This window comes from Saimiri boliviensis, chromosome 18 (assembly GCF_048565385.1).
Source record: "Saimiri boliviensis isolate mSaiBol1 chromosome 18, mSaiBol1.pri, whole genome shotgun sequence".
NCBI classification, from domain to species: domain Eukaryota; kingdom Metazoa; phylum Chordata; class Mammalia; order Primates; family Cebidae; genus Saimiri; species Saimiri boliviensis.
In genome coordinates, this window is record NC_133466.1 from 6,102,501 (window position 1) to 6,111,576 (window position 9,076).

Below are 9,076 nucleotides of genomic sequence, written 5' to 3' on the forward strand. Positions count from 1 at the left end.
TGCCAACGAGAAGCTCCCGCCCCAGGCTTCACATTCAGGAGGGTGACCCAGAGATGCTGGGATAGTGTGATGGCTGCCACATGAAAGCATATGTCCAAGGGGTCTCTGCCCCCAGGGTGTACAAGTGTGGATATTAGGCAGCCAGTGGTAGCCACAATGCCAGGGAGGCCCAGGCTGGCAGGTTCTGGGCTTCATCCCTGTGCTGCACCTGCCTTGGACACTGCCCTTCCTCTATACCACATTCTCCAGCCTTCCCTTTGATTCTAGAAACTTCCAGTGCATTCCTCCCTGCCTCAGTTGGCAGAGAAGGTTTTGTATTCACTCTATACACTCTAACAAGGTGCTTGCCTACAAAACAGCCCCCAAAGTCAGGAATCAGATAGGCATGGTAATATCTAGGCCAGCAATACATGAACAAGTGTCCCCTGTGGCTCAGCCACTATTTTACGTTTTATATGAGCATCCGTATTCTTACCTTGTATTCATTCATTCAACAAACAGTATTGAGAGCAGCCTCTACACTAGTTATTTAAGATGCTATGTCTTTGAACAAAGAGATAGGGTCTCAGATTTGTGTAGGCCTTAATCAGAAATTAAAAGATACACCATATTTCACAGAACCAGCTTTTTCTGAGACGAATTGAAAACTCATTCAAGGGCACACAGGACTAACTATAATTATGATGTAGCTAGATCCTCATTGTAAGTCTGAGCTTCTAAGTTTTATTTTTCAAACCGTAATTATAGTAATTGATCTAAGTGACAAAACAGATGGGTTTTGGCTTTCTAATCAAACCACAGAAAAGGGCTTACGAAAAGGAAGGTGCAAATGCATTAAGCCCTTGCCTTAGTAGATGCGAAAACATTCACCTAGAATAGTGCCAGCTAGAGATCGCCAAGAATTTCTGTTCCTATTTGAAGAAACTAATACTGCAGTATTCCTTATCTTGTCCCAGTCATCAGATTTGAGGAAAGTTTGAAAATTTCTTTCAGTTTCATTCATCTTTCTTTCTTTTTTTTTTTTTTTAAAGTGAACCATGTGGTGGACACTGATCCACCAGCTGAAATGAATCAAATGTTTACGTCCCCTCCCCAACCGGATTCAAATGTCAGAATTCTAACTCCCAAGGTGATGGTATTGGAGGTGGGGCCACTGGAGGTGATTAGGTAATGGGGATGGAGCCCTCATGAATGGGATTAGTGCCCTTATAAAATAGGTCCAAAGAGACCCCTTACCTTCCATCATGTGAGGACACAAAAAGAAGATACCATCTATGAACCAGGAAATGGGGCCTCACCAGACACTAAACTGGGACTTGCCAGCCTCCAGAACCACATGAGAAATGAATTTCTGTTGCTTGTAAGCCACCCTGTGTATGGTATTTTGTTATAGGAGCCCAAATGGGTTAAGACACCAGGGAAAGCAAGATGACTAAGATGCAGGGACAGTGATGGAGGAAGTTCTGGTCCCAGTGAACAGAACACACAGGCAACTGCATCAGTGGGCAGAACACACAGGCGTTTCATACCCAGTGACTCTTTGTGCCTTTGGTGCGCCCCATGTGTCAGGTGGCAGCCTGGGCACTTCAGGGTACCCTCCTGGAGAAAAGATGACCTGCAGAACCAGGGCAGCAAGGCTCAGCTTTTGAGCTTATAAACAACCTTTGAAACTCACTGGAGAAACCATAGTTTACAAGAACAGCTATTCGAGTCACAGAAACCATGATTTGGAAGGGCCAGGGAAAATACATTTTACACCCTAAAGAATAGATTTGGAAGAACGTAGGATAAAGGGGGAACCAGGTTTTCCGCCTCATCACAGAACTTTTAGATGTCGCTGGCCTGGGGTGAAGGAGTACAAGAAAGGAAGTCTGACAGTTGGGGGTCCGTGAGTATGCTGAGAAGGAACCCTGGGCCCAGGCTTGTTTCTGTCCTCTGGAGGCAAGCCATGCAGGCATGATAGGTTTCCCCACTCCCCTCCTGGAGGAGTTTGAGGCTCTGAGAGCAGAGGTGACCTGTGCCTTACTTCCCAGCTGGAGACCCATTCCTCAGCTTTCCATCCACCCTGTGATGGTTAATGTTACACGTCAACTTGGCTGGGCCATGGTGCCAGTAGTGTGGTCAAATACCAGCCTGGAAGTTGCTGTGAAGGTATTTTAAAGAGGTGGTCAACATGTAAATCCATAGATTTTGAGTAAAGCAGATGGCCCTCTATGCTTTGGGGAGGCGTCCTCCAATCAGTTAACGGCTTTAAGAGAAAGATTGAAGTTTTCCACATAGGAAGGTATTCTCCTCAAGACGGTAACACAAAAGTCCGGCCTGAGCTTCCAGACTACTGCTCTGTGGGACTTGATCCTAAGACTGTGACATCACTCACCTGAATATCTGGCCTGCAGCCTGCACTGCAGATTTCAGACTTCCCCGCCCCAAAATCGTGTGAACCAATTCCTTAAAAATACATGTATCTGTTTATGTCTACATGTGCATACAGATAGAGAGAGATACAGACGTAGACATTGATATAGACCAATGTATGTACTCTACTGGCACTGTTTCTCTGCAGAGTTCTGACTAATATGTGGGAGGAATAATAAGTTTCCCCCTCCCCTCTTGGAGGAGTTTGAGGATCCAAGAGAAGAAGTGACCTGTGCCTTACTTTCCAACTGGGGATCGATTCCTCGACTTTCCACCCACCCTGGTGGTGTGATGCAGGAGAGCAAAGTGACAGCTGGGAAAGCCTCACACAGTTCTCTAAAGCCTAGAAGAGTGTCCTTCCTCACTGGGAATGGCACAGTGGGTGCTGAAGGGGAAGACAAGAAGATGTGCTGAGGGCTCAAGCTCAGGACAAAGCTGACGTGGAGAGCTCCGAGTGGACCAGCAGTCCCTGACCAAGTAGGAATGTGGGAATCTCAGAGTCTGCAGGAATGGACCGTGACCTCCATGGACATGATGCCCGATTCCACCCAGGATGTGGCACTTTCTGAACCCAACACCCTTGAATTTAGACACCACCAGAGGGAGAAGAGATCTTGAAGTGCCAAAGGAAACCCTAAATTGGTCGTGCTTATGTTTCGTTAATTAACCCCACCATCAAGTAAGGGTTACACAAAAAAAAAATGAAAACAAGGTTGAGTTTTTGGTTCCTTGGGTTTGAGGACTGAGGTCCGTCCTCTCTACAGAATCAGGAACACAACGATAATAAATTATCCATTGATAATGGTTTGGCTGTGTCCCCACCAAAATCTCATCTCAAACTGTAGCTCCCGTAATTCCCATGTGTCATGGAGGAACCCAGTGGGAGGTGGTTGAATTATGAGGGTGGGTCTTTCTTGAGCTGTTCTCGTGACAGTAAAATGAGTGTCACAAGATCTGATGATTTTTTAAATGGGAGTTTTTCTGCACAAGCTCTCTATTTTTACCTGCTGCTGTGCACATAAGACGTGACTTGCTCCTCCTTGCCTTCCACCATGATTGTGAAGCCTCCCCAGCCTTTTGGACGGCAAATCCAATAAACCTCTTTCTTCTGCAAATTTCCCAGTCTCAGGTATGTCTTTTTCGGCAGCCTGAAAACAGACTAATACATCCATCTTCACTCAGAATATAAAATACTCTTTGTCGAGCAGAAAATCAAACACCGCATGTTCTCACTCATAGGAGGGTGTTGAACAATGAGAACACGTGGACACAGGGAGGGGAGCACTACACACTAGGGTCCGTTGTGGGGAAATGGAGGAGGGATGGGGGGTGGGGAGGTGGGAAGAGATAGCATGGGGAGAAATGACAGATACAGATGAGGGGACGGAAGGTAGCAAACCACATTGCCGTGTGTGTACCTATGCAACAATCTTGCATGTTCTTCACATGTACCCCAAAACCTAAAATGCAATAAAAAAAAATACTCTTTGTCGTAAGTCATTGTGTTTTTCAATCTGGAGTCCATAAATTTGCAGGGATCCTTCAAATCGTATGATAACATGTCTATTCTATAAGGTGTTTTTGCTTTGATGTTAACCCTTTAAACATCAAGCTTATGTTGAATGGCTGGATACTCATGTTCACCTTGGGATTTTTTATATTATGAGACTAGCTGATAGCCAAAAATGGCAGCATTTAACTCTAGTGTTTCCCTTGGGGATCCATAAGGTTTTTCCTCTTTCAGAGGAGTTTCTACAATACTTGAGTTTGAGAAACAGTCTTGCAATAAAGACGGTAGAAGATCTGGGTCTAAAAACATGATCAAGTCCTGGCTCCATCGTTCTCTCTTCTGGTGGATTATTTTATCTCTAGTGATTATTTTGGATATTAAGTAAATTAAAATATAAAATATAATATGTGCTATAAATTATGAGGTTATGTAGAACTGTAATATCCCCTGTAATCCAATCCCAGCACATAGAATGAGATGTTCTGGAGCTCTTAATTGCAATTTGCCGTGTGTGTGTGTGTGTGTGTGTGTGTGTGTGTGTGTGCGCAGATTTTTAAAGGCAAGGGAAACTCAGTGTCTAATAAAATCATAACCATGGAAGTTCATTCCTTTCCTTTGGCAAAGCAAGCAAGCATCACCTATTTTGTGCATAGAGGATGAATCCTTTGATATAAACTGGGATTACTATTTTGGAAAAGACAATTCATTAATTTTGGAATACAAATGAAAATGAGTTCAAGCAGCTGGTGGGGGTGGACGGTGTGGAGTGGGGAAATGATTGTCTCTCTCTCCTCTATTCTTACAGGATCTTGATTCTGGCTTCTGGCCTAGGGCACTGAGCATGTCAGAACCACTGGGGAACAAGATGATTACTCTCTTAAATTGAGTGCAAAGTCAATCAACAATATATCATTAAAATAAAAATGCAGCTTCTAAATGTAATTTAGCTCCCCAATGATGAGCTTGTGTTGGAAGCACAGAAAACCTAATCTAAAATGCCTGGAAGTTTCCTAGCCAGAGGCAGAGAAGAGACCATCATTAAGAGCAGTAGAAATCTTTACGAAGTCATGCAAGAAGGATGTTGAATGTGTTTCTTCCTAGAGACCATCATTAAGAGCAGTAGAAATCTTTACGAAGTCATGCAAGAAGGATGTTGAATGTGTTTCTTCCCCCAACTTGTGAATATTCTAGTCTTTGCTATTAGAGTAGGAACCATTGCCTTGTTCATAAGGTATTTAAGCATACTTGTTTCAAAACAAGGTATGAATGAGAGATAATGAGACTATGACAGAATTTATATCTCAAAATGGGTTTTATGTTGGAAGTAATGTTTCAGTGATGCCAAAACACATCAAGGCATTTTGAAATGGCTTTCTGAGCTTTTTTATAAATAATACAAAAATACAGGTTTAATTATTTTTTTAAACTCTATCTTTAACTAGCAGAAAAGGTCTAGGACTAACCCTCTTTGCTCAACTCTGAGAATTTTGCCAAATAACTAGTTTATAAATAACCAAGTGGACCTCTAGAATTAAAACAGAAATAATATCTAAAGATGAAATAATAGTCATAAGTTTAACAGCATATCAGACACAGCAAAATACAGTATTAGTGAACTGGAAGAAAAAACAATGGCACCCATATTTCAGAGAGAAAAAAAAATCATGGGAAAAACGGTTAAGAGCATAACTAACATATGGGATACTCACCAAAAGTCCAACATACATATATTTAGTGTCCCAAAAGGAGAAGAGGGAAAATTGGACAGAAGTAATATTCAAAGAGATAATGGCTGAGAATTTTCCAGTGACAAAAAAGGAAAAGAGATATTTCATCTTCTCAAATATTCATAAAAGAGAAGAGAACAAGGAATGTAGAAATTCTGATACTGGTGGGGTGAAACAGTCTGAGAGAGAGGGAGAATTTAAATAGTCATGTCTTCCCAGTAAAGTAGAAAACAAGTTGATTTTCAGAGAGAGATAGGGCTTAAGAAAGTAAGTTTGAAACTTGGAGAGACTAGAAAGGGGACAGATTAGCCACTGTGAGCAACTCATTAGGGAATTAACTAGAGGATAAATGACAAGAAATGTCACATAGGAAGACGGCCTCAACTGAGACTATCTGAAATAATTTTGTAGTGAGAATAATAAACATTATTGAGTATTGTTGGCCAGGCGTGATAGCTCACATCTGTAATCCCAGCACTTTGGAAGGCCGAGGTAGGCAGATCACTGGAGGTGATGTTGGCCAGCCTTTAGTAGAAACCCCATCTCTACTAAAAATACAAAAATTACCTGGATGTGGTGGTGCACGTCTGTAGTCCCAGCTACTCAGGAGGCTGAGGTGGGAGAATCACCTGAACCCAAAAGGCAGAGGCTGCAGTGAGCCAAGATGGCTCCACCGCACTCCAGCCTGTGACATAGACAAAGACCTTGTCTCAAAAACAAACAAGCAAACAAACAAACAAAAAAACCATTATTGAGTATCTTTCTCTAGCAGCATCTAGAAGCTCCACTTCGAGACTAGAAAAAAAAAAAGTGCACATGCTCATGGACACACACGATGATGAATTTAATAAATGAAAATAAAAGCAGTGAGAGTGAGGGAGTGGAATAGACCAAAGGTGATAGCCAAGGTGAGGAATTTGCCCTCCTTGTAAGCAGAGTAGCTCTGAGTGGTTATAAGACCAAGAAAAAGGCCATGAATGACAGTTTCTGAACTGAAATGTAAGTGACGATTATTGATGCCAAAAGGATTGAAAAACCCTTCTCAGCAAACTGACACAAGAACAGAAAACCAAACACCTTACGTTGTCACTCATAGGCGGGTGTTGAACAATTAGAACACGTGGACACAGAGAGGGAAGCATCACACCCTGTGGTCAGTAGGGGGTCTAGGGGAGGGACAGCAGGGGTGGGGAGGGTCGGGAGGGATAATGAGAGAAGAAATACCAGATATAGGTGATTGGAGGGATGAAGGCAGCAAACCACCTTGCCATGTACGTACCTATGCAACAATCCTGTGTGATCTGCACATGTACTCCAGAACCTAAATTACAAAAAAAAAAAGAAAGAAAGAAAAACTGTTACCATGTTTCCCTACGTCTGAGGTAGAACCCAAGTCGAACCTGTTCTCTCATCCCTCTATTTCCTCTCTTCTCCTTGGGTTCCTGACTTAAGCTAAAATGCAGTGTTTTCTGGGGTTGTTAGGTAAATTCTATTTTTTAAAATTTATTATTATATTTTAAGTTCTGGGGTACATGTGCAGATCGTGCAGTTTTGTTACATAGGTATACACGTGCCATGGTAGTGTTTTGCTGCATCCATCACCCTGTCATCTACATTAGGTATTTCTCCTAATGCTATCCCTCCCCAATACCCCCACCCCTGCTATTCCTCCCCTAGCCCCCATACCCCAGGCCCCAGTGTGTGATGTCCCCCTCCCTGTGTCCGTGTGTTCTCATTGTTCAACACCCACTTATGAATGAGAACATGCAGTGTTTGGTTTTCTGTTCTTGTGTCAGTTTGCTGAGAATGACGGTTTCCAATTTCATCTATGTCCCTGAAAAGAATATGAACTCATCCTTTTTACGGCTGCATAGTATTCCATGGTGTATATGTGCCACATTTTCTTTATTCAGTCTATCATTGATGGGCATTTGGGTTGGTTCCAAGTCTTTGCTATTGTGAACAGTGCTGCAGTAAACATAGTGTGCCTGTGATTTATAATCCTCTGGGTATAGGTTTGTTGCCTGCATAAATGTCTTCTTTTGAAAAGTGTCTGTTTATATCCTTTGCCCACTTTTTGACGGGGTTGTTTGTTTGTTTTTTCTTGTAAATTTGTTTAAGTTCTTCATAGATTCTGGATATTAGTTCTTTGTCTGATAGGTAGATAGCAAAAATTTGTTCCCATTTTGTTGGTTGCTGGTTCACTCTATTAATAGCTTCTTTTGCTGTGCAGAACCTCTTAAGTTTAATTAGATCCCATTTGTCTATTTTGGCTTTTGTTGCCATTGCTTTTGGTATTTTAGTCATGAAGTCCCTGCTCATGCCTATGTCCTGGATGGTATTGCTTAGGTTTTCTTTTAAAGTTTTTATGGTGTTAGCTAGGCCTCATGGTGTTAGGCCTAATGTTTAAATATTTAATCCACCTAGAGTTAATTTTTGTATAAGGTGTAAGGAAGGGATCCAGTTTCAGCTTTCTGTATATGGTTAGCCAGTTTTCCCAACACCATTTATTAAATAGGGAATCCTTTCCCCATTGCTTGTTTTTGTTAGGTTTGTCAAAGATCAGATGGTTGTAATTCTGTGGCATTCCTTCTGAGGCCTCTGTTCTGTTCCATTGGCCTATATCTCTGTTTTGATACCAGTACCATGCTGTTTTGATTACAGTAGTCTTGCAATATAGTTTGAAGTCAGGTAGCATGATGCCTCTAGCTTTGTGGGTTTTTTTGTTTTTTGTTTTTTGCTTTGCTTAGGATTGTCTTGGCTATAGCCAAGAATCCTAATTTTTGCTTAGAATCCTAAGCAAAAATTCTAATTTTTTAAAGAAAAGTTTCATTCTGTAAGCTTCCTTGCTAACATGAAGCATTCTTTTAAAACTTCTATTCAAATTGTTAAAAATAAAAATATAGAAATAACAGTTTTTAAAAGTCACTGCATTTAATAAATGCCTGCCTGTTTTCTTTTTGAACCCCAGCCAAAAATATACAAACTGGCAGAATTTGAACTTCAAAGAAAAAAAAAGAAGTAGAAAAGAAAAATCCACCTGCTCTTGAAATTTGAGATGGAAAACACATTGGGTCATCAAGTTTCAAAAAAAGAAGCAAGAAAGAACATGCCATTTAATTTGACTGCTTGGCTTATTCATAAACACCAACACTGATAGAAGCATATTTTGGATACAACTTAGAGAAAATGTGACTCAACCTATAACCTCACCTTCTACCCTGCCTTACCTGTGAAAAACGTTGTAGCCGGGCACGGTGGCTCACACCTGTAATCCTAGCACTTTGGGAGGCTGAGGTGGGTGGATCACCTGAGGTTAGGTGTTCAAGACCAGCCTGACCATATGGTGAAACCCTGTCTTTAAAAAAAAAAAAAAATGTTGTCTATTTTCTTAATGGTGATCTGTACCTTCTGGATGGGAGTA